Source organism: Phyllobates terribilis, unplaced genomic scaffold, assembly GCF_046119375.1.
Source record: "Phyllobates terribilis strain yellow unplaced genomic scaffold, ASM4611937v1 Scaffold_1__5_contigs__length_1240528914, whole genome shotgun sequence".
Lineage (NCBI taxonomy): Eukaryota > Metazoa > Chordata > Amphibia > Anura > Dendrobatidae > Phyllobates > Phyllobates terribilis.
Window position 1 is genome coordinate 838,589,229 of NW_027362761.1, and position 24,051 is coordinate 838,613,279.

The following is a 24,051-nucleotide window of genomic DNA, read 5'->3' on the forward strand; positions in this document are numbered from 1 at the left end:
TTACCTTACAAAATATGTGTTGTCAAAAAAAAAAAATTTGCACACTTTCCTGTTGTACTTTTCCCCTTATGGCCCCTTTTGGCCCCTTATAGCCATCTGAATAACACTGTTGGTTACCATTAGTTACCATTGATTTTCCTTAGCCAGGTAGGTTGAGGTCATTTGGACATTATTAAGTCTGTGTTTGCATTAAATAGCTAAAAATGGTTAAAAACAGTCCTAGGAGACCTAAGAGTTCTACACACACATTTTCTGGGCAATTATAGGCTTTGCAGTATTCAGATTTGCAGAAATTCAGATTTGCTTTAACAGAAATGATTTATATTTCTCTGCAAGATTTCAAGACAAAATTAAATGACTGTAACTTTTTAAACAATCAGCTTGCACTAGTTCCAGTATTAATAGTACATCTTCAATCAAATTATTATAGATTACGAATGTTTCGTGCTTTCAGAATTGTCAGATGTGGCATACTGCTGTTTTTAGCAGTGGTAATCTTCAAATTGATAAGACATTGCTGTAAAGGTCAAAATCAAATGAATGTAGCACAGCTGTCTGAAATATTTTTTTCCTATATTAATGTCTTCAAACTTTACGCTGTCTTAATCCAGATGTTTTGAAAGCCAGAAAGTGACAGGTGTTTCACTGTGTAAATTTTAATAAGGATATCCACAGCAAAGAAAGGATATTTCTCAGGTTATCCAAAACCTTTGTTGCCAGCAAAAGAGCACAGATTGCTTCATGAAGGCTACCTGAACTTTTTGAGATTGATTGCAAGTGACAGGAAATCCCAGCACTTCTGCATTTTATGCCACTGACTATAACAAATTTTGCTACACTAAAAAAGGAGAAAAATTACTGTTTTAATTCTTTAATATAAAATCGTGATTTAATATAGTTATAAAGAATATTGCGTATGTATTCTATATCCAGGAATGCAATAATTTGTGAAGATTTTTAAAAGTCAAAATATTCATTGCATTTTTTCTATAGGTTTTAGTGTAGCGCAAGCGTGCTCGGATAAGGCGTTATCAAAGCATGCTCGAATCCTGAGTATTTTCAACGTTTTCGCAAAATATGTTCGCGTCGCCGCAGCTGCATGTACAAAAGGAAGACACGCAGCCTAACAATTTTTGATGGTAGGTCCTATAAAGTCTGGCACGTTTATATATTTTGTGTCTGACATTTTGTTCTGCTATGAATCATTTAAATGAATAATTTTTCCAAGAAAGGTTAGATTTAGTTAAGTAATAGTTATCTAACAAATGCTAAAATATTGAGGACAGTATGGTATCACCACTAAAGATAAGCATATCTGCCAAAATACTAATTCAGCACATAAGTCAAATTGGCAGGGAAATCTGATTTACTTCTAAGTTATTCAATACAAATTGAATATTCCTTATTATGCTTTGAGGATTCTTGAGACTCTGCCTTTCTGTGTCGTGTGATGTCCTCTTTGACTTTCTGCCACTGAGTAGGCTTCTGATAAGGCACACTTTGCGACCTCTTGATTCATGACACTGTTATGATGTCACAAAGTTATGATATGCATCACCCAATGTGCTGATTAGATCTTAGCATAATATCTCGATGTGTGCTGTTATGAAAAATGCCTGTTTAGTACTGGGAGCCCCAGAGCAGCATGTAAAAAGTCAAAAGATGTTGAAAACTGTAGGATGGTGGAAAGAAGAAGCTGGATGGCGGCATATTGTGACGGTATAGGTGTAAGATGAGATGTAATTATTTTTACAGTATGTTGTTAATGGCCCTTTTAATTTGGCAAAATAATGACCAGATGGCTTCCATTTAGTTGGATTTGAACAAAACAAATTGCAATAATGTTGGTTTCAGAAAAATCTGATTTTTTGGTAGAATTAAATATAAATTCTGTTCACTGAACAAATTTACTCATTTCTAGCCATTACCCGTATTGGTTCAATAATAAAAGGCAAGTAATTACACTTACAGTTCTACTTTAATTTTCAACCAAACCTTGAATGTATTGCTGCTTAAAATAAAACCCAATGTTACAAAACCTCTCAAGCATGCAGAAGTATATGTGTATTCGATTCAGAGCAGAGATTTGTTTTAGTTTGAGTCTTTTTCTTCCTTTTGCATCATTTCTGTAAATATTTATTGTCTCTCTTCATGCTTGCTGGGTGGGTGGGTATTTCTTGCTGTGAATTCAGACCTGTACTGTCTGCTCTATGCCTGCTGTTCCCCCTTCCCTCTCACAGCATGAGTATCACACACAGGCTGAGAAACTGTAATATGATTATTTCTCCTTTCCCATCTTACCTGGTATTATTTATTGTTTTATATAAATCAGATTTCGTATAGAATAGGGACCTTTCTGAACATTTACAGTAAGTCTGTTGGTATTTAAAATAAAAGTATCTACAGCCTGGTGAATGGTGAGAAAGATAAATCTTTCTCTAATAAATAATGTACTTTCCTACATATTACTGTTGAATGTAACCTGTTTGAATCTTTACTATATAATTTGCTTGTTCTGTAGCAATTTGAAAACAATATTTTGGTGACAATGTTCTCTGTGAAGTGCTCACTTTAAGGATTGCTGAGTTTGGAGTGGTCTCTAGCATGATTTAATCTGCAAGCCCTAAAGAAGTTTTTCTAAAGAAAAGAATAAATGACAAATCTTTTCCCAGATGTAGCTTTCATAGCTCATGTACAGCATAAAGTGAGAAATACCCTCAAATGAATAGATTATAATTGTTATTCTTTCAATTGTTCTGAGACCTTGAAAACTCTAAGCGAAAAGTCATGTCTTCTAGTCAGTCTCTGATGTCGGGTTCTAAAACTTAGTTCATGTTTGTTAAGACGACTAGTTTGGTGATAGGGGTGAAGATATTCCTTTCCTTCCTTTGCAATTGATGTATTATTTCCAGGTCTTCATCTTTTAATCTAGAAACAAAGATTGATTCTCATAATAGACTTAATTTTTTATTACATTTTTACAGTTATGTGCAATAGAGGAAGTATGTCTGAGTTATTCATTGCACACACAACAGTACAATAAAATTCAATCACCACACAGAGGCAGTTTATAGATAAAGAAATTATTATCAGCAGCTTTTTTTTCTTTCATAAATGTACTGTAATTCTAATAAAAAAAATAATTCAAGAAAGATTTAAAAAGAAATATAAGATAAACTTTTATTAACCACGCATTTGTAATAGGAAACAAATTATTAATTTAGAACATTAGATTTGCTCAATTGTTTCCATTCCTAGGTTTGAGGATCTGAAATCTTTGGGCTCTCTCTCATGAGCGTATAACTCAGATGAGTACTATCCGATATTTTATTGGATAGCACTCGGCCCAATGTTATACAATGGGGCAGTGCTGATCAACGTTTTTTTCTCATACTGATTTGGCATGTGGGAATGATTGCAGCATGCTACAAGTGGATCTGAAAATTGGATGACATGCACCCATACAAGTCTAGGGGTGCGTGTAAAACATTGAACAGGACTGGGATGTCATCCGAGTGCAGTCCAATTATCATACACTTAGACAAATGAAGAAGATGGAGAAATTAAGTTCTCCATCTTTTCTTTACCTGTGCTACGATTTTCTCATGCAAGAGAAAGGGATCACACTAAGCTTCCGCTCTAATCAAACTTGGTACAGAGTTTGACCAGAGTGTCATTCACATAATCGATCGGATTCTCTAACAGTGAGAATATATGATCGTGTGACCCCGGCCTTATAGTAGTGCTTAACAGAGTACTAAAGACAATTAATTGTGAAAGTCAAAATACTGAAAGGAAACTGTCATCATGTTTATGCTGCCTATATAAGACACTGTCTATGTCATTGCATTCAGGTATATTTTATTCTGAAAATTGTGGCTCTTAAGAGAAAACATACTTAGAAAAGCCAGAAACAGACTATTCGTTTCATTTGATTAGTCCTAGTCAGGTCCCTGGTTGAATTTTCTCCATCCTGAATCTGATCCCTTTGACTGTATGAGGTATGTCTCTATGCACCCCCATAGGGAGAGACTTGTTAGTCACTAAAGCAGGGCGGAGAGAAGCCGATAGGGACCTGCCATGAGCCAGTCAGCCAGGTCACATAGTTCTCAGTCACCTTTTCTAAGCATTTTTTAATAGTAAAACATACTTGGTTTCAATCTCACAGCTAATGTCTAATTACAGGTTCAGTTTAAATTATGTATATATTAAAGAGCACCTGGCGACATTTTTCTTGCTTATATTTATGTGCTTGCAATTTCTATAAGCAACCTACTGAAAAGTAATTTATATCATATAATCTATATATTATATTATAACAAATTAAAATATAAATCCAATTAGATAAGTTATTTTCTTTAATGCATAGTGTTGGAGTATGCACAGTTTTGCCAAAAAATTGTAATTGCATATTAAATTTATAAAAAATAAAAAAATGTTAAAATGAAAATGTACTTAAAATATCTCACTGTTTTGTGCTTTTATGCAGATGTATGTGTCTCCTTAGTTAAAGATTATGCTACATCCTTATAAAGTGTGATTGTACAGATTTAAAAACTCACACACGTCATTTTAATGTTGGCCGAACCAGCTGTTTTTGGAAGGACTGATGCACCGTCTGATGAGTATGGTAGCTTTCCTACTGTCCCTTGAAGATTATGTTGGGGAAGATAAGGATCAGCTCATTTTAATTCAGATGCACAATCTTTTTGTTCTCCTGGGGGATAAGCCACCCCCTCTTATCTCACTTACATTTTACTTCCCATTGGAAATGCTGCAAAAACTCTGCAAAAATGCTTAAAATACTGACATGCTGCAGATTCTCAAAAATGTAGCAGTTTTCATAATCAAACAGGAAAAAAATAGCTGTGTGTGCATGAGATTCACGAAATCTCATTGCTTTTCCTTGCACTGCAAAATGCAGCTTCTTTTCCGCCCCCCCCAAAAAAACACAATAAATAAATGTTGCAAAACCACCATGTCTGAATATACCCGTACTCTCTGCCTTTACAAAAACTGCTTGGAACCAAGATGAGGGAGCATCATAAAGCAAGTAAAGCAAGATTACAGAATATATTTAATTTAGAAATAAATGAAAATTAGTATTGCAATCTGGTTTAAGATCATGCAATGTATCAGTTTTACTTTGAATATAAATCTAAACATGTAATAAATATTATTAAATTAATATGGCACATGTTAGTGCTATTGTTAGACATGTTCATTTTTCTATATTTCTTTATATTTGTAGCATTTGTTAAATTAACTAGCGAGGTATAGTCAATTATAATCAAGTAGCAAGGTATACTGTCAAGTTTACAAACATATTACATTCATGACTGTTCAAGTTATATGATACTTTCCACTTTTCCACAGTTACATTCCTATTACACAGTGGGAATAAATCCATAAAAAGCACTTTGTTTTTATCAATAAATTCAGTCTCTTTAATTCTAATACAAAAATAATTGAAATGAATAATTAGCAGGTAAGTAGCATCTGCTAGCAATTCTGTTATTCTTCATTGCTCTAGTCATTTGCACAGATTATAGTTCTAACTGTATCACAGTTTTTCCTAGGTTTGGTATCTAGTCTGTCAATCTAAATAGATCACAAACATTCAATAGCTTACTCATGCATGAGCAGAGATGGAGATTTAAGCCCCCGTCTCACATAGCGATATCGCTAGCAATATCGCTGCTGAGTCACGGTTTTGGTGACTCACCAGCGACCTCACCAGCGATGTCGCTGTGTGTGACACTTTGCAACGATCAGGCCCCTGCTGTGAGGTCGCTGATCGTTGCAAAGTGTCCTGGACCATTTTTTGGTCGTTGGCCTCCCGCTGGCCAGCACACATCGCTGTGTGTGACCAGCGGGACCAACGATCTGGCTGGTAACTATGGTAAACATCGGGTTACTAGGGGCACGCGCGCACTTAGTAACCCGCTGTTTACCATGGATACCACTCTGCTACGGTGCGCGGAGGCTCCCGCGCACCGTAGCAGAGTGGTATCCATGGTAAACAGCGGGTTACTAGGGGCACACGCGCACTTAGTAACCCGATGTTTACCATAGTTACCAGCCTGCTCCTGCTTGCAGCAGGCTGGTAACGGGAGCAGGACATCATGGAACGATTCTTTCCACGATATCGCTGCTCCCCTGATCGCTGGTGAGCCTGCCTGTTTGACAGCTCACCAGCGATGTATTAGCGATGCAGCAACGATCCTTGACAGGTGGTATCGTTGTCGGGATCGCTGCTGCATCGCTTAGTGTGACGGGGCCCTTAGTGTCTTATAGATGCTGCTTTTTTTCGAATTTGCTAAAGGTCTTTTCTGGGTAGATCTTGAACTCACTTACAGATATATTGACATTGCTCTATCACGTACCCAGTCCTCTTTAAAACTGAAAGGATTCCTTTAAGCGTCATGTCTGTGCCAGACAGCTATTAAAAGCTATTTGTATTGCTGGACCAGTGAATTATAGCACATTAAGTAAGCGTAAACTTCATTAAACATTGTTTTATTGATTTTGTTGGGACTTGTAAAGGTCATTGCTCAAGTGACATTTTTACTGGAAAATTCACTTTCAAATTCTTTTCTGTATTTCCTTTCTTTATTGTAAATTTATACAGACTATTTATGTAAATATTACAAATTAAATATATATATACATATATGTACATATATGTACTTGAAGCTCATCAAGAGAACGCCAAGAGTGCGCAAAGCAGTCATCAAAGCAAAAGGTGGCTACTTTGAAGAACCTAGAATATAAGACATATTTTCAGTTGTTTCAAACTTTTTTGTTAAGTATATAATTCCACATGTGTTAATTCATAGTTTTGATGCCTTCAGTGTGAATGTACAATTTTCATAGTCATGAAAATACAGAAAAATGAGAAGGTGTGTCCAAATTTTTGGTCTGTACTGTATATATATATATATATACATAAAGAAAAGATGAGGCATCATAATCAAAGACAAAATGAAGTTGGTAGGTTCCAGCCTGCAAGTTAAAGCACAGTAACTAAATAATATAAGCTTAACAAAGGCTCTTTGGAGCCAAAACATTGCTATGTTTGCTCAAATGGCAAATTAAAAGTTTGTTTACTTTGTTGATATTCCTACAGTGTGCTGCCTGCTTGTTTTGCATTTATATTATTAGGTTAGTGGGATGTAACCTACAGGCTGGCACCAACCTGTTATATATATATATATATATATATATATATATATATATATATATATATAACACAAATATATATACTATGTCTATCTATCTATGTATTTTTATAAATTGCTGGGCACTAGAGATTAAAAGTTTGGGGTTCGTATCAGACACTTAGTGTCCTGTGCTAAATGCCCAACATGGGCTTCTCCGTTGCAGAGAGAGAAAATTTTCCACCTCAAAAGTTTGAGTCAACATTGTTTTCAATAATGTTCAGGTTCTGGTTCAAGTTCGGGTACAGTTCTGGTACCCGAACAGAACTTTGTAATAAAGTCTGGGTATTGTACCAGAACCCGAAGTTCCACAGGTCTACTCATCACTACTAGGCACTAGTGTTGAGCCACCCCCGTAGTGTTTGAGTTCGGTTCGGTTCGTCGAACACCCGTATGTTCGCCGAACTGTTCGTCGAACTGTTCGTCGAACACCTTCGAACACCGTTAAAACCAATGGCAGGCAAACAAAAACACATAGAAACACATATAAAACACCTTCAAAGGTGTCCAAAAGCGGACAAACTGCTCAGAAGACAAAACTAACACATGGAAAAGTGACAAGTACATATAGTCATGCGAAAAGAAAAGAGGTGGAGGAGTAAAAGGAGGGGGAGACACAGATATAGGCATGTCATGCCCTTCTAAAACCAAAAAAGTGCAAAGCCGACACGGCCAGTCCGTTCCTGCCTGTGCGACCTCCGTGTCGCCGGGTTTGTGCCAGAGCCGCGGTGGACCCTGAGGGACAGCCACCCTCTCCCAATACTGGTGCCTGTCCGTTGGTGGGTCGAGCGAGCCCCCCTGCGGTGGAGGCAGGTCTAATCTTTATAATTTAAATTGTCTCTCTAATTTGAATGAGTACACTTTAAATCCTTTTACAAGGATCTATTGGAAGGCAAGCCTCATGCCAGCAGCCGCGTAATTCCAGCTCCAGTAGCGTCCACTAAAGCTGCTGCAGTTAAAAAGCTTTTATAAGGATCGAGCTCGGCGTTCCACCGCAAGGCGTCCTACCGCCAGTCCCATCCCCTATGCCTTGGGGTGCCTCCCCGATGCTCTTCACTGAGAGTCCCGGGGGCCCGAACCATTTCCTTTGAAAAAATTAAGTGTCCAAACTACAGGTGGTGTAGCTTGCTTAACAGCTGGGATAATCCGCTGACTAGCAGACACTGCTACTAGGCACAAAGTATTTCCTGGGCTAGATGCAGTTAAAAATTTGTAATTAGATACTCTCGTTGGATGCTGAGAAAGCATTCCATAGAGTCTCCTTGCAAGCCATATATTGCTCTCATAAAAAGCTTGGGGTAGGGGTCTAGGGGACCCTTTTAAAGCCAAAATCACGGCCCTGTATCGCAATACGTCACCTAGGCTGAAGATAAATTGAACATTTTCATCACCTTTCATAATCACCAATGGGACAAGGCAGGGATGTCCTCTGTCCCCTCTTATACATCCTAGTGACGGAGCACCTGCTCTCATCAATTCGCCATAACCCCAATATTATGTGGATTGAGGTGGGAGGACCGAGTACAAGTGCTGTGCATTTGCTGATGATGTCCTAGTATATATCCCTCAATCACATATATCCATCCCTGCTGTTATGGCTGAAATAGATCACTTTGTTACATGGTCAAATTTTAAAATCAATGCAGCGAAGTCTGAGGCTCTCGATGTCTCCCTCCCCAAATCCATACAGGATTCCATGCAGTCCAACTTTCCCTTTGCCTGGCCCTCACAGGGTATCAAATACTTAGGAATTTGTATTCATAGAGACCTCTCCTGTCTATGTTATCTTAATTTTGGGCCCTTTATTGAACAACTACATACAGACCACGGTTGGCAAGTTAGAACTGTAAGATTCATTACGTGAACCACTGGTGTTTTGTGGAAAAGCACATGTACACTGTGTTCCAAATTATTATGCAAAAAGTGTTTAGGAGTGATAAGGTAAGAATTTTTTTGTTTGTCAGTTAAACTCATTGATGGTGATGTGTGTCAGGACTCTTTATATCACTGTAAGCAATTGCAGTAAGCTGTGCTAATTAGTTTGGCAGGTGTGTCCAATGAAAGGCAAGACTACTTAAGAAGCCTGTCCCACATTATTAAGCAGCCTACATTCTCTGCCAAAATGGGGAAGAAAAAGGATGTGTCGGCTGCTGAGAAGCAACAAATTGTGGAGTGTTTAGTTCAAGGCATGACTACAATCAACATTGCCAAGACACTTCATCCTGATCATTGCACAATCAAGAAGTATGTAGCTGATTCACAGTACACACGTGTGCGTGCTGATAAGGGAAAATTGAGGACTCTATCCTACAGGCAATTACGTCAGGTTAAAAGAGCAGCGGCAAAAATGCCTTGTCATAGCAGCAGACAAGTTTTTGAAGCTGTTGGTGCCTCCAATGTCCCCCGAACAACAAGATGCAGAGTCCTTCAGAGGTTTGCAGCTGTGCGTAAGCCATCCTGTCGACCTCCTCTATCCACTGCACACAAGCAGAAACTGCTCCAGTGGGCCAAACAATAAATGAAGACGGACTTCAAAACTGTTTTGTTCACCGATGAGTGCCGTGCAACGCTCGATGGTCCAGATGGATTTAGTGGAGGATGGCTGGTTGATGGACACCCCATGCAAACACGGCTACAGCGCCAACAAGGATGAGGTGGAGTAATGTTTTGGGCTGGAATCATGGGGAGAGAGATTGTCAGCCCCTTTAGGATCCCTGAAGGGGTAAAGATGAACTCCATAATGTATGTGGAGTTTCTCAAACAGCACTTCCTGCCATGGTTCAAGAAAAAGAACCGTGTATTCCGCAGCAAGATCATTTTCATGCATGATAATGCACCGTCTCATCCTGCACATAACACATCTGCACCTCTGGCTGATATGGGCATAAAATGGGACAAGCTTATGGTGTGACACCCATGCTCCCCTGACCTCAACCCCATTCAGTACCTCTGGAGCATCGTCAAAAGGAGTGTCTATGATGGCCGGAGGCAGTTCACATCTAAGCAACAGCTCTAGGAGTGTATTCTGTCCTCATGCATAACAATTGAAGCAGAAACCATCCAAAATCTGCCAAATTCAATGGACGAGAGATTTCAGAAGCTACTTTCGAACAAGGGGTCCTATGTGCAAATGTAACATCACCTAGAATAAAGTTTTGAGTTGAAAACTGTTTGATTTCAGTTTGTAATAACTTGCTAATGCTTATAATTTCAAAAATGACCATTTTTTTGTTCTTTATTAAAATGAAAAGGTTGATCGAAGAGTGTGGGGGATCTAAGAGTGTGGAAACCCAGGAGTCAGGATTATTTCGAATTCTGACATTCTGAGGGTCATGTTGCAGGTAGTGCAGCAAGAAGGCACTCATGTGCCTTGCGCATCTAGGAGCCCCAAAATTATTTTCCGGTCTAGATGCAGCTAAAAATGATTATGAATTTGAAAGCTAGTGGAGCTTAGCATAGATGGCCTAATAGAATCAGTACTGCAAACTGCTACAAAGCCCAAATTATTTTCCAGCCAAGATACAGATAAACATGATTAGTAATTTTAAGTCAGGTGGAGTTTAGTATAGCTGGCCTAATAGAATCAGTACTGCACACTGCTACCAGGCCCAAATTATTTCCCAGCCAATATACAGATAAACATGATTAGCAATTTGAAAGCTTAAAATGGTTGGTGAGGTGATTTTAACAAATCATCAAGCTTTTACTCTCCCCAGGATGACACAGGGGTAGAAAAGTCATTTCGGATCCATGATTTGTTCATCTTTATGAACGTGAGTCTGTCTACATTATCAGTGGAGAGCCATGTGCGCTTATCTGTCAGCACACCACCAGCAGCACTGAACACACGTTCAGACAGAATGCTGGCTGCGGGGCTTGACAAGATCTCTAAGGCGTAAGTGGCGAGCTCCGACCATTTATCCAGATTGGAAGCCCAAAAAGAGCAAGGGTCCAGTGACACAGTCATGGCTTCAATGTTTACTTGGAGCTACTCCTGTACCATCGTCTCTAGGCGTTGACTATGTGTCAGACTTCTTGTCTCCGTGGCCTTGCAAAGGATGGGCTAAAAAAGTGGTGAAAGGATTCCGCAAAATTGATGTTACCAGCACATACTGTGTTTCTGTTACGTTTTGAGTGCTGAACACTCGAGGGTCCCACGGTTGGCAAGTTGAAACTGTGAGATTCGTTACGTGCACCACTGGTGTTTTGGGGAAAAGCACATGTAAGATTCTGCAACAGTCTCTGCTGATACTCCTGAATGCGTGCATCTCTTTCTATGGCAGGAATAATTTCTGCAAATTTACTTTTGTACCGGGGATCTAACAGTGTGGCAACCCAGTAGTCAGGATTATTTCTAATTCTCACAATTCGAGGGTCATGTTGCAGGTAGTGCAGCAAGAAGGCACTCATGTGTCTTGCGCATCCAGGAGCACCAAGTCCCTGTTGTGTTGGTGGCAAGGTAACAATCATGCTCCCTTCCTCTGCCCTCTCCCCCCAACCTCGCACAACAGAAATGTGAACAAGGTCTTCCTCATCTGATGAGTCTTCCATCAGTTCGTCCTCCACTTCTTCCTGGGCTCCTGCACCTTCCTCACTAGTTTGGCTGCTACCATGCGCCCTGGTAAAACCATCTCCCCCACCCTCACATGCCTGCCGCCTTGGTGCTGCTGACCGTCTGGACCTTGCAGATATTAGACCTTCCGCATACAACTCCTCCTCCTCTACTTCCTCCACCTCCTCTTGTGCCACCACCTGACTCCGAATTATGTTTAACATGTGCTCCAGCAAGTAAATCACCGGAATAGTCATGCTGATAATGGCATCGTCAGCACTAAACATCTTCGTCGCCATTTCAAAACTGTGCAGAAGGGTGCATAGGTCCCTGATCTGAGACCACTCCTCCAGCGTGATTTGCCCCACCTCTGGATCTCGTTGGCCCAGGCTATATGTCACAACGTATTGCACCAGGGCTTATCGGTGCTGCCACAGTCGCTGCAACATATGCAGAGTTGAATTCCACCGGGTAGGCACATCGCATTTTAGCTGGTGAAGTGGAAGGCCCAACGACTTCTGTAGAGATGTAAGTCGCTGAGCTGCGGGATACGAATGGCAGAAGTGAGCACACAGCGACCATGCCCTCTGCAGAAGGCCATCTAGTCCGGGATAGTGGGCTAAAAATTGCTGGACAACCAGGTTCAACACGTGAGCCATACAAGGCACGTGTGTGACATTGCCCCGGTGAAGGGCCGCACCCAGGTTTTCAGCATTGTCGCACACGGCCTTCCCTGGTTTCAGGTCCAGTGGAGACAACCATTCATGATACTGGTTCTCCAGAGCTGACCACAACTCCTCAGCTGTGTGACTCACATTTCCCAGACATTTCAAAGTAAAAACCGCCGATGACGTTGAGCCCTGCTGCCAGCATAGTAAGGAGGTGAGCAGGATCCCTTCTGCGCAGTTAGAAAGCTTGTGGCATGACCAGACAGGCTTTGGGTGCAGGTTGAGGACCGAGAAGAGGTTGAGGAGGCAGAAGCCTTGGAGGAACTTTGAGATAAAGAGGATTGACGCACAACTCGTGGGGACGGCAAGACTTGGACAGCAGCCCCTTGTCCTGCTGTCACCATAGTTACCCAGTGCCCAGTCAGCAACATGTAATGGCCCTGTCCATGCCTACTCGTCCAAGTGTCTGTGGTGAAATGCACCCTGTCACACACAGAGTTTCTCAAAGAAGCGGTGATGTTGTGTGCGACATGCTGGTGGAGCGCAGGCACACCTTTCTTTGAGAAGTAGTGCCGACTGGGCATCTGGTACTGGGGCACTGCGACGGACATAAGGTCTCGAAAATCCTCTGTTTCCACCAGGCGGAAAGGAAGCATTTCTGTAGCCAAGAGCTTGCAGATGGTGAAATTCAACCTCTTAGCTTTCTCATGGCTAGGAGGAAATGGTCTTTTACTTGTCCACATCTGAGGGACCGAGGGCTGGCTGTAGTGCTTAGACAGGGTTGAGAAGGGGGTCCCCGGCAAACTGCCGGTCTGTGAGGAAGATGCAGGCGGACATGTTAGGTTGCCTTTATCCAAAGGTGGTGTTATCGATGTCGGACAGCGCTCAACAGCAGCTGGTGTTTCCACCTCCAAAGAAAATGATGACCTGCCAATCACGCTGGCTGTTGCGGGTAAAGAGGTGGCAGGTCTGCGTCCCAAAACAGGTGTGACTGCTGTCCCCCCAGTCACAGAGGATGAAGAGCCCGCGGATGCACAAGATGTGGCAGACGGTGGTTGGCCCGGCCGGCTAGGCCGCATTGTAGCACAGTGAGCTTCCCACTGCAACTTATGCTTCATGTCCATGTGCCGGTTCATGCATGAAATACTCAAACTATGTATTTTTTGGCCTCTACTTAGCTTTTGCTGTCAAATGTTACAGATAACACGAGTTGGGTCATCTTTATCGATCTGAAAAAATGCCCAGGCTATGCAAGGCTTAGCACCCATGCGACCTGAAGAGCCACCACGACTTGTGGTGAGAGGCTGAGTTGTGTTTGAGGATGCAGTTGTTGACGTGCTTCCAGTACTACGTCACTGTCCAGGAAGGCGCAATTTGACCTCGTCGTCACTAGCATCCTCCTCCACCTCCTCTGCTGACCTCATCTCTTGGCTGACTGTGGGTTGACAGTAAGTGGGATCTCCAACCTCGTCATCATCACCCTGTGTGTTCTCACACCCGTCATCCTCAGAGCCAACCTCTTCCTGCCCTCACAAAAAACTAAAGTTGTCGCTCCAATCAGGTATTTGAGTCTCATCATCATCTTCCTCATTGTCTCCACCAACAGGAGTAACAGTTTGGGAACGAGGGTCTACATTATGGTCAGAACATTCTGCGTCTGGTCCAGGATCCGACTCATAAAGATTCTGGGCATTAGTGCAGATAATTTCCTCGTCTGGATTCACAGAAGCTCTGGAGCCGACCTTCGATTCCCAGGCTATAGTATGAGTAAACAGCACTGCAGACTCAACCAACTGTTCTACCCCATTCTCAGACGGGCAGCTGGAGACTTGGGAGCTGTGAGGAAGCAAGTGCGATTGGGGTGACACCTCTGAGGACTGGAGTATTTGTGATGTTGAAGTTGAGGTGGAGGAGAACCCACTTAAAGAAGCACTTGATATCCATTGAAGCACCTGCTGTTTTTGTGCCTCATCTGGAATTTGTAGCGATTGGCGTGGCCATAAGAAAGGGATCTTATAATATTGTCCGCTAAAAGAAGGAGACATCTTAGTTTGGCTGGAAGATGGTCTTTCTTCTGCAGATGTTACTGTTGCTTTAACACCTACCCCACGGACACAACCTTTTTTTCCCGTCCCAACACGCCTATTCCCCTTTCCACCAGCAGCAGGCCTTTTTCCACTCATTTTGGTCGTTAACTAATTCACAACTCTGGAGTTGTTTGCACAAAAAACAATGGATGGGAACCGAGCAGAGCTGAGTGGCCAAACTGTGGTATTAGCCTAAAAGTATTGGCTGGGTTAGATGCAGATTAAAATTAGATTGAATTTGCAACCTGGTGGAGGTTAGTATAGATGGACTAATAGAACAAGTCCCACACACTGCTAGAAGCCGAAATATTTTTTCAGAGCTAGATGCAGAAAAAAATAAGATTGAATTTGCAACCTGGTGGAGGTTAGTATAGATGGACTAATAGAACAAGTCCCACACACTGCTACAAGCCGAAATATTTTTTCAGAGCTAGATGCAGAAAAAAATAAGATTGAATTTGCAACCTGGTGGAGGTTAGCATAGATGGACTAATAGAACAAGTCCCACACACTGCTACAAGCCGAAATATTTTTTCAGAGCTAGATGTAGAAAAAAATTAGATTGAATTTGCAACCTCGTGGAGGTTAGTATAGATGGACTAATAGAACAGGTCCCACACACTGCTACAAGCTGAAATATTTTTTCAGAGCTAGATGCAGAAAAAAATTAGATTGAATTTGCAACCTGGTGGAGTTTAGTATAGATGGACTAAAAGAACAAGTCCCACACACTGCTACAAGCCGAAATATTTTTTCAGAGCTAGATGCAGAAAAAAATAGATTGAATTTGCAACCTGGTGGAGGTTAGTATAGATGGGCTAATAGAACAAGTCCCACACACTGCTACAAGCCAAAATATTTTTTCAGAGCTAGATGCAGAAAAAAATTATATTGAATTTGCAACCTGGTGGAGGTTAGTATAGATGGACTAATAGAATGATGCTATGCCCAAAAGGTTTTACTTCACTAGGTGCAGTAAAAAAATTTGTATTCTATACACAGGTGGTGTAGCTTGCAACACAGATAGGCTTCTCCACTGACTAACACACACTGCAAGAGGACAAAAAGGATTTGCTTTGCTAGATTTAGCCAAATGCTGTGAAAAAAACTTGCACAGCACTGGCACAGACCTGCCTGGCAAAAAGTGATAGGAACTGATGTAACCTAGCCCTGAAATGGACTGCAATTACAATTAGTCTTTACTCCCAACCTATCTATTTAAGAGCACAGACCTGCCTGATAAAAGTGATAGGAACTGATGTAACCTAGCCCTGAAAAGGACTGCAATTACAATTAGTCTTTTCTCCCAACCTATCTATTTAAGAGCACAGACCTGCCAGATAAAAGTCGTAGGAAATGATGTAACCTAGTCCTTAAAAGGACTGCAATCACAACTATTCCCTACTCCCAAGCTATCTGTAGATTTGTGCGAAAATTGGCTTGAAATTAACAAGGTATAGCGCACACAGCAACAGCGGTGCCGTCTAACACGCAGCTGCAGCAGTGAGAAAATGGTGGCGACGGGGAAAATGGCTTGGTCTTATAGGGCAAGGACATGTGAAATACACTGCCAATGACACATGCCCTTGCTTGTGTGAAAAAAAGCAGTTCGCTCCGTGTGTGCGCTGCTGATAGGCTGACAGATTGCACCTCCCCACTGTAAATGCGGGAAAGAGAGAAAAAAAATGGAGATCTTCATTATTTCTGCAGAGATCCATCCCCTGCCCCTCCCCCCGCCCCGCTGTACACTCAAACTGCGTATTAACATTAATTTTCAGCATTACTAAGAAAAAATCCAGTTATGATTTTGGTGCATGAACAGTTATCGAACATAACCTCGAACAGCCGAATTTTTTTAAAATCGTTCGGGTTCGCCGAACGGCTCAAACACCGCCCAAAAAAAGGCTCGAATTTGAGATTGGTGAACAGTTCGAGTCGAACACCGCTCATCTCTACTAGGCACTTAACCTAATGACAATGGCTCCAAGCTAAATGCTTAGAAAATATAAATAGTGCACAAGTGTTCAGTTAGGTATTCTCAGTACTACGTAGGCTGGACAGTGACTCTAGGGTCTTACAGGGCTTAGATTTCCTTGCATCTCAGAGTTCATGGCAGTTTCTATGAATATCACTTTAAGGATATGTGGTGGGAAAGTATTCTACCTCTATATCAGGTAACCTCTAACCACTGCTCACTAAGTGGTAATACCAATTATATAACTGGGTAGTAAGAAAAGTACAATAGTAATGCATTGTGTTTTCACTAAGTGTGAATCGATTCACAGAACCCAGTTCATCAGCCACATCAGTAACATGTGTCCGCTGGATGGAAGCTCTAAGAATTGCATATACCTGCTGTGATTTGCAGCGCTTCTTTGCATTAGCTAGCCTGGTGCTATGTCATTTCAGTATGATGCACATTTGACATCTTGACAGTCCTGCTAATCAAAAGAAGAGCCAGGGATGGTGTCACATAAGAAACTGTTCTTGGGGATTCTGTCCAGTGGTCATAGATTAATAACATGGATGATTGGAAAGTTCCTGTCAATTGATTCACAATAACTTGAGTTATAATAAATAACAATGGATTGTCAACCTCCTCTTTCTGCTTCACTCACAGTTCAAACATACTGGTATTATCAATCTATCCATCTATCTAGCACCCAACAGTATCTCTGAGAGCTTTCATTAAACAAGACATAATAGTCTCTGTTGTAAGCAGATGCTGGTAACAGGATTGGTTCACACAGAGTCTAAGGATTGAGTCTTTACAGGACTGTTTACTCCTTTTTCACTCAGTCTGTGCATTGTATACACAATTGGAGGGGGTGAGGGCAATGACATTTGAGAGTTATTCTAGGCTCAAAAGCTCTGACAAATGAGAGGAACAATGTGTTCTCTCACCAATCAATTCAACCTGGTGTAATATAACGGTGACTGAGGTGTATTTCATGGTGGCTTTGTGTTTCTCCAGTAAGTCTAGAATCTGTTAATTATAGTTAAATTGCCATAAAAATGCTGTTCTCAGGGATTCTTTAGAAGTATTGCCATGCCTGACTCTGGCAGGATGAGGAAGCAGATGTCTCTGGTAGCTTTCCATCTAGTCAGTGGACAACCACCCTTTGCTGTGCTCTGGTAGGAAAGCCTCTTAAGTATCTTTATGATGTAAATAAATAGAGCCGACAAGGTCATAACCAAGTAACAACAAGTAAATATATACAATTTGTATGGTTGTAACAGTATCTATATTTTACTCAAATAATTTTAAGACCTGACATAGAAGCATAGACCTTTGGCATTTTGGCGCACTTTCAACATGTTTTTAGCATAGGTAACATTAACTAGACAATCACCAGGCAGTTGGACAAATTACAGATTATAATTTCCATCCAGATGCCTAATTTTATGGAAGGTAATACCCTGCAGAGTTTTCCTAGATGGCTTCCTTCAACAAAAGCCTTCATTTAGGCTAGGCACTAACTGCCATTCCCCGGACTGCTATCTTTCATTGTGACCGGACTATGCAAACTGTGGAACACTGTTTAAATCTAGCAAAGCTTTTGTCAGAGCTGACTCCAACTTTATTAATAGTTTGCATAAAAGGAGAGAACATTGTGGGCCACATGGGACAAGACCAATGAAAACACACCAATGCCACAAGTACAAAAACCTATCCCTATATAATTGCCAGTACATGCTCATCAAAGTTCTTGTACCTAGAATATTCTCCAAATGTTGCTAAATTTAATTGACATGAATTAAACAATGCATAAAACATGTTGTAAAGTTCCATAAATCATCACAAAAAAGCATAACTGCCCAAATGAAAAGAAAATTTTATAATTTAACTAAAATGAGAGCGCATCCTTTCTCTCCCTTAGGCTATGTGCCCTTGATGCAGAAATGCTCAGGATTTTTTCCTGAGCGTTTCTGCATCTCCCTGGCAGAAAAAAAAGCATGCAAATTGTACATGCGTTTTCCTGCCAGGGACATGCGGAAATGAAGCGTTATTCACTGGCATTTCCGCATGCGGGTTGACAAGCGCTTTCCAAGCGATTAGCATCACTTGGAAAGTGCTTGTGACAACTAGGTCACACTATATAAATCCATGCAAACGGCATGGATTTATATAGTGTGACCCGAGAGAGTGGTTAAAAATAAAAAAATAAACCAATACTTACCTTCCGATGTCCCCTGCAGGCTTGCTGCGCTCATGTGCTGGCTGCCGGCAGATCACAGTATGCTGTACTGAAAAGACCTGCCATCACATGACTGTGACGTCAGTGCAAGTCCTTCAGTCCTGCGCGATCTGTCGGCAAGCGAAGAGAAGAAGTCCGGGGGCCGTCGGAAGGTGAATATAATCTTTATTTTTTATTTTTTTATTTTTTTTATGGTACCTGGGTGTGGAGGAGAGTCTCCTGTCCTCCACACCCGGGTACCATCCGCACATTAGAACTCGCCAATTACGCAAGTAGAGATGCAGTCTTGCGGAATTGGCGCGTTCTAATGCAAGTCAATGGCGGCGAAAACGCAGTGCTTCCGCAAAATTAATGGACATTTTTGAGCGCAGCATAAAAGCTGCGGAAAAATCCACAGCATGGGCATTGAAAGTGCGGAATTGCATTGGAGACCATGGGGGAAGGTTTACCAAGCGTTTCCCAAGCGTTTATGCTGCGGAAATTCCGCAGCATAAACGCTTGAAAAACGCATCGTGGGCACACAGCCTTACGCAACCTTTCACAATCAGCACACTTTACCGGTGAAATTGAAGTCAAAATCTACAGAACACAGATAAGAGCAGCAAAGAAAAACATATATTCTCTACCAATACAGAATGGAGGGTAAAAATCAGTACTTTACAGTGAGAGACCTGTCATAAATTATCTATATTATATTATCCTGTATTATAAGTTTTTCACCAGCGCTTATCACATATATGCACATAATCCAAATTGAATTTATATTCACTTTCAGTTCAGAAAAACAACCCCTTACATCATGATATGCAGTCAATGTCACATTTATTTTAGAAGCTCATTTTCAGCTAACGATAACAAGAAATCTCTTGTGAGAGTACACATATGTCAACAGAATACAGAGTTTCTGAAAGAGAATACATTGAAATAAATCAAGCACTTACATAAGGTAGGAAAACAAAATAATCAAAAGTGCACAAACAATTCTGTAACCATACAATTTACCATTTGTACAGAATTAAAAAACAAAGAGCACTTCAAAATACAGTAAAAATAATGTATACTTCATGAATAAGTACAATCGTTTAGTAGGCAACAAAAGTAGTGAAAAACAGCTTTTATCTTCCTGATATCACATCTCTTTTTTAAGGCTTTGAGGATGCCTGAACCGTTTCTTACTGCAGCAAATCACTGCACCAAGAAATTCAATGTTTCTCTGAAATTATGTTTAACAAAGTAAGGAAACTAAAGAACCTTAGGCATCGCTCAAGACTCTAACCACCTAAGTAGCGAGGTCAGAGAGCAATGTCAATTTTATATTTAGACTGAATTTGTTACTCTCTGAGTGTGTACCCTTCTCACTGGAAAAATAATAGTAGAAAAAAAGAATTGATTGCCAAATATGTTAAGCACAAAAGCCTTTCTATGTTCCGGGAATTGAAATCACAGACTGTTCATTGGAAATCAATCTTTACTATTCTGTATAGGTACAGAGAGGTTCTGTTGCTATTCTATTCTAAGCAGGTTTAAGCATGAGAAACCAACATGAGGTATATTTAAACTAATGAATATACCGCAGATCTAATATCTAAAAGAGTCACAAAGCTGAAGATTTAGGGGCTATATATACATTTTATGTCTTATCCTTCATAGGAATAGGAAAAAAAAGCATTATTCTAACACTTTTTTGTAGCACCATGACATTGTGTTCTCCATTTATTAAAGTATCTTCACATACTATTAGATTTTTACATGTTTTTTGGCCTTTATGCATGCATTTTTTTTAATTGTGTACATATGTAACTAGCTAAAGATTACATTTTTATAACACTTACAAAAGTGGAAGTAAAATATTTTTTTTTCCATTTCAATTTCACCTTTTATGTGTTTCTCTCTGCTATGTCAATTGTGAAAAAAAACTTTAAGGGGTTGTTCTGCCAATTAATATTGATGACCTTTTATTATTGGATTAAACAAATAAGTTGCGGGGAAAAGCGCACACAATAGGGTGACCCTATTTAAGGAGGAGAAAAAAAAAGTTAAAAAGTTGCTCGCCTAAAGGATTGTATGGTGCCATGTTTGAAATGCCACCTGCTAAGTCCCCAGATAAAAAAACTCTCCATATAGGGAATAAAACACTTTGATGATTGGCTACATTATTTTATGACTTGAAAAAGACACCAATGCGGTGTTGAAACGCATTGTCTGAATAAAAGAACTCTCAATGAACTGGCTCGCAGCAAGAGACTATTTTCCACAGGCGCAGCCTATCTTCAAAGCTCTTTTATTCCCTAAACGGAGAATCATTATTGGATTGGTGCAGTACTTACAATGAACGTTCCCACTACTCAGCTGATATTTGATAGTGTGAAATAGCTCTTTTCAAAGAACTTACATCTGGTGACCGATGAGACAAATAATAGCTGATTGGTGTTGGACAAAATCGATGATGATGATGTTAGGCCATCAATATAATATGACTGAACAACCGCTATAATCTCATGCCTCTATTTATCTTTAGTATTTGCATTCTTTTAGCACATCTATAAATTTATTTAGCTATTTTACATATTAATAGAATTGGATTATTTGGTATATACTTTCAAGATACAGCAGTGAAATAGAATATGAAAAGGAATACTGTTTCATGTATAGACATAGTTACATTTTACAATTTACTATACCCTAGGTAAGAAAGGAAACAAACAGGAATGTGGGGAAGATCCTGCCTAGAATATAGAGATGGTGGAAACTAGACAGGCTAGACAGTCTGAAAACATACTTAACTTATCATAGTGGCTCATTATGGATGATAAATTTGGCCTAGCTTTAAACACATTTGTATAAGTTTATGCCAATTCTTGGTTGGCTTAGATTTTGTTTTGTTGTTTTTTATCTTATAATCCGACCTGGGGAGCGGTGGCAATGGAAAGGGGTCACAGGAGCCAGGGTCACTGTGAAGATCTTAGATTGTGGGTTTTAATAATCACCTAGGCAGGTTAACGATGCAACAATATTTTATTTCTTATATCCATGGTAATACAGCAATTCCAGGTAAATGTTCAAAATTCAATTGTCTCAGTCCACAATATCCCCTCCCCGGGGCGGTAGTTCCACTGACTTTACGCCAGGCGATTCTCACTGTCCCCAAACTTTTGGTTGGCCCACAGATTTCGTATCTTCAGCCAGTATAGTCTGTAGTCACAGTCCACGATCCTCCATATGACAGATAAAATGATAGAAGCACAGGTATCCAGTAGCAACAGTCCTTTAAGAAAGTTTAAATCTCAACGACATATCCCACAACTGTAGCACATTTATCCTGCCCAGTCGGTACTGATGTCCATATGCCATCGATCCATCCATGGTCCAGGTCCTCAGATTAGATCCTCTCCCTTCGACTACATTCCACCAACTCCCCACTAAACATGTGGCTTCTTTTCTCCTTCATTTGGCAGAACTGCTCTTACCTGCCCCCAAAGCTAAGTGTGCATTAGTGGAGGTGTTTTTCACAGGTTGAACCCATCACCTGGGTCTGCATATGAGACTCCCTGTGGTGACGGCTTCCCTGGATCTACCTTCAACACTCACACAATGGATCGGCATGTTGAGATTACTCCTTTTCCTCTCAGCTGACGCAGTGTGAACCATTCTTTGGCTTCGAGTTACGACATTGGCCTAGTGGCACACCAATCCTGCTCCCAGATTGTTTCCCAGCAACATATCTACTGGTAGATGCCACACTACTCTTACATCCACCATTCCATGACTGTGACCCCAGACTTAATGTAGTCGAGCCCATCGATTGTTCAAAGATTCACCTCCGGCTATGTTGACTAACATACGGCTGCTGGGAACAATACATTGGTCCGGTACTAAATGTTCTTTGTTCCAAGTCACAGAATCTCCGGAGTCACAAATAGTGTTGAGCCACCCCCGTAGTGTTCGGGTTTGGTTCGTCAAACACCGGCATGTTCGCCGAACGGTTTGACGACTGGTTCGTCGCACACCGTCGAACACGTTAAAACCAATAGCAGGCAAACAAAAACACATTGAAACAAAGTATTGCCTGGGCTATATGCAGTTAAAAATTTTTAATTAGATCTACAGGCGGTGTAGCTTGCTTAACAGCTGGGCTACTCCGCTGACTAGCAGACACTGCTACTAGGCCCAAAGTATTGCCTGGGCTAGATTCAGTTAAAAATTGTTATTAGATGCAAAGGCGGTGTAGCTTGCTTTAGATGAGCTACTCCGCTGACTACGAGACACTGCTACTAGCACAAAATGATTGGCTGGGTTTGATGCAGTAAAAAATTGTTATTAGATACACAGGCGGTATAGATTGCTTCACAGCTGGGCTACTACGCTGACTAGCAGACAATGAAGCTTTGGAGCACAGCTCTGATTCCCAGGCAATAATATGAGTAAATAGCTCTGCAGACTCAACCATCTGTGTTACCCCAAGCCATAGTGTATGTGGTTTCCTACGGTTAAAAGGGGGGGGGAGGGACCCAACCCACCAGGAATTGACAATGCCAACATCATTTAAACACAGCAAGGGGACTCCAAAAAGAGTCTACATTTTTTCCAAAAATTGTGGCACAGGCACCACTTAGGTGGCATCAATTGCCCCAGAGTTTCTTAAAATGGTTGGTGAGGTGATTTTCCAAAATCCTCAAGCTTTTAGTCTCCCCAGGATGACACAGAGGTAGAAAAGTCCTTGCAGATCCATGATTTGTTCATCTTTATGAACGTGAGTCTGTCTACATTCTCAGTGCACAGCTGCTTGCGCTTATGTGTCAGCACACCACCAGCAGCGCTGAACACACGTTCAGAGAGAACGCTGGCTGCTGGGCACGACAAGATCTCCAAGGCGTGAGTGGCGAGCTCAGGCCATTTTTCCAGATTGGGAGCCCAAAAAGAGCAAGGGTCCAGTGACACCATCATGGCTTCGATGTTCACTTGGAGATACTCCTGTACCATCCTCTCTAGGCGTTGACTATGTGTCAGACTTCTTGTCTTCTGTGGCCTTGCAAAGGATGGTCTAAAAAATTATTGAAACGATTCCACAAAATTTGTGTTACCAGCCGATACGGCGTTACTGTTATGGTTTGAGTGACGAAGACTCGACAGTCCCATGGTTGGCAAGTTAGAACTGTGAGATTCACTGCGTGCACCACTGGTGTTTTGTGGAAAAGCAGATGTAAGATTCTGTAACAGCCTCTGCTGATACTACTGCATGCGTGAATCCCTTTCTATGGCAGGAATTATTTTGGCAAATTTACTTTTGTACCGGGGATCTAAGAGTGTGGCAACCCAGTAGTCGGG

At 40.9% G+C, this 24,051-nt stretch overlaps 1 protein-coding gene across 2 annotated transcripts in view; it reads left to right on the forward strand.

Moving 5' to 3' along the window:
* The window catches only part of GRID2 (glutamate ionotropic receptor delta type subunit 2), a 1,987,749-nt gene that overhangs the window by 397,174 nt on the left and 1,566,524 nt on the right, over positions 1–24,051 (forward strand). The window lies entirely within an intron of this gene.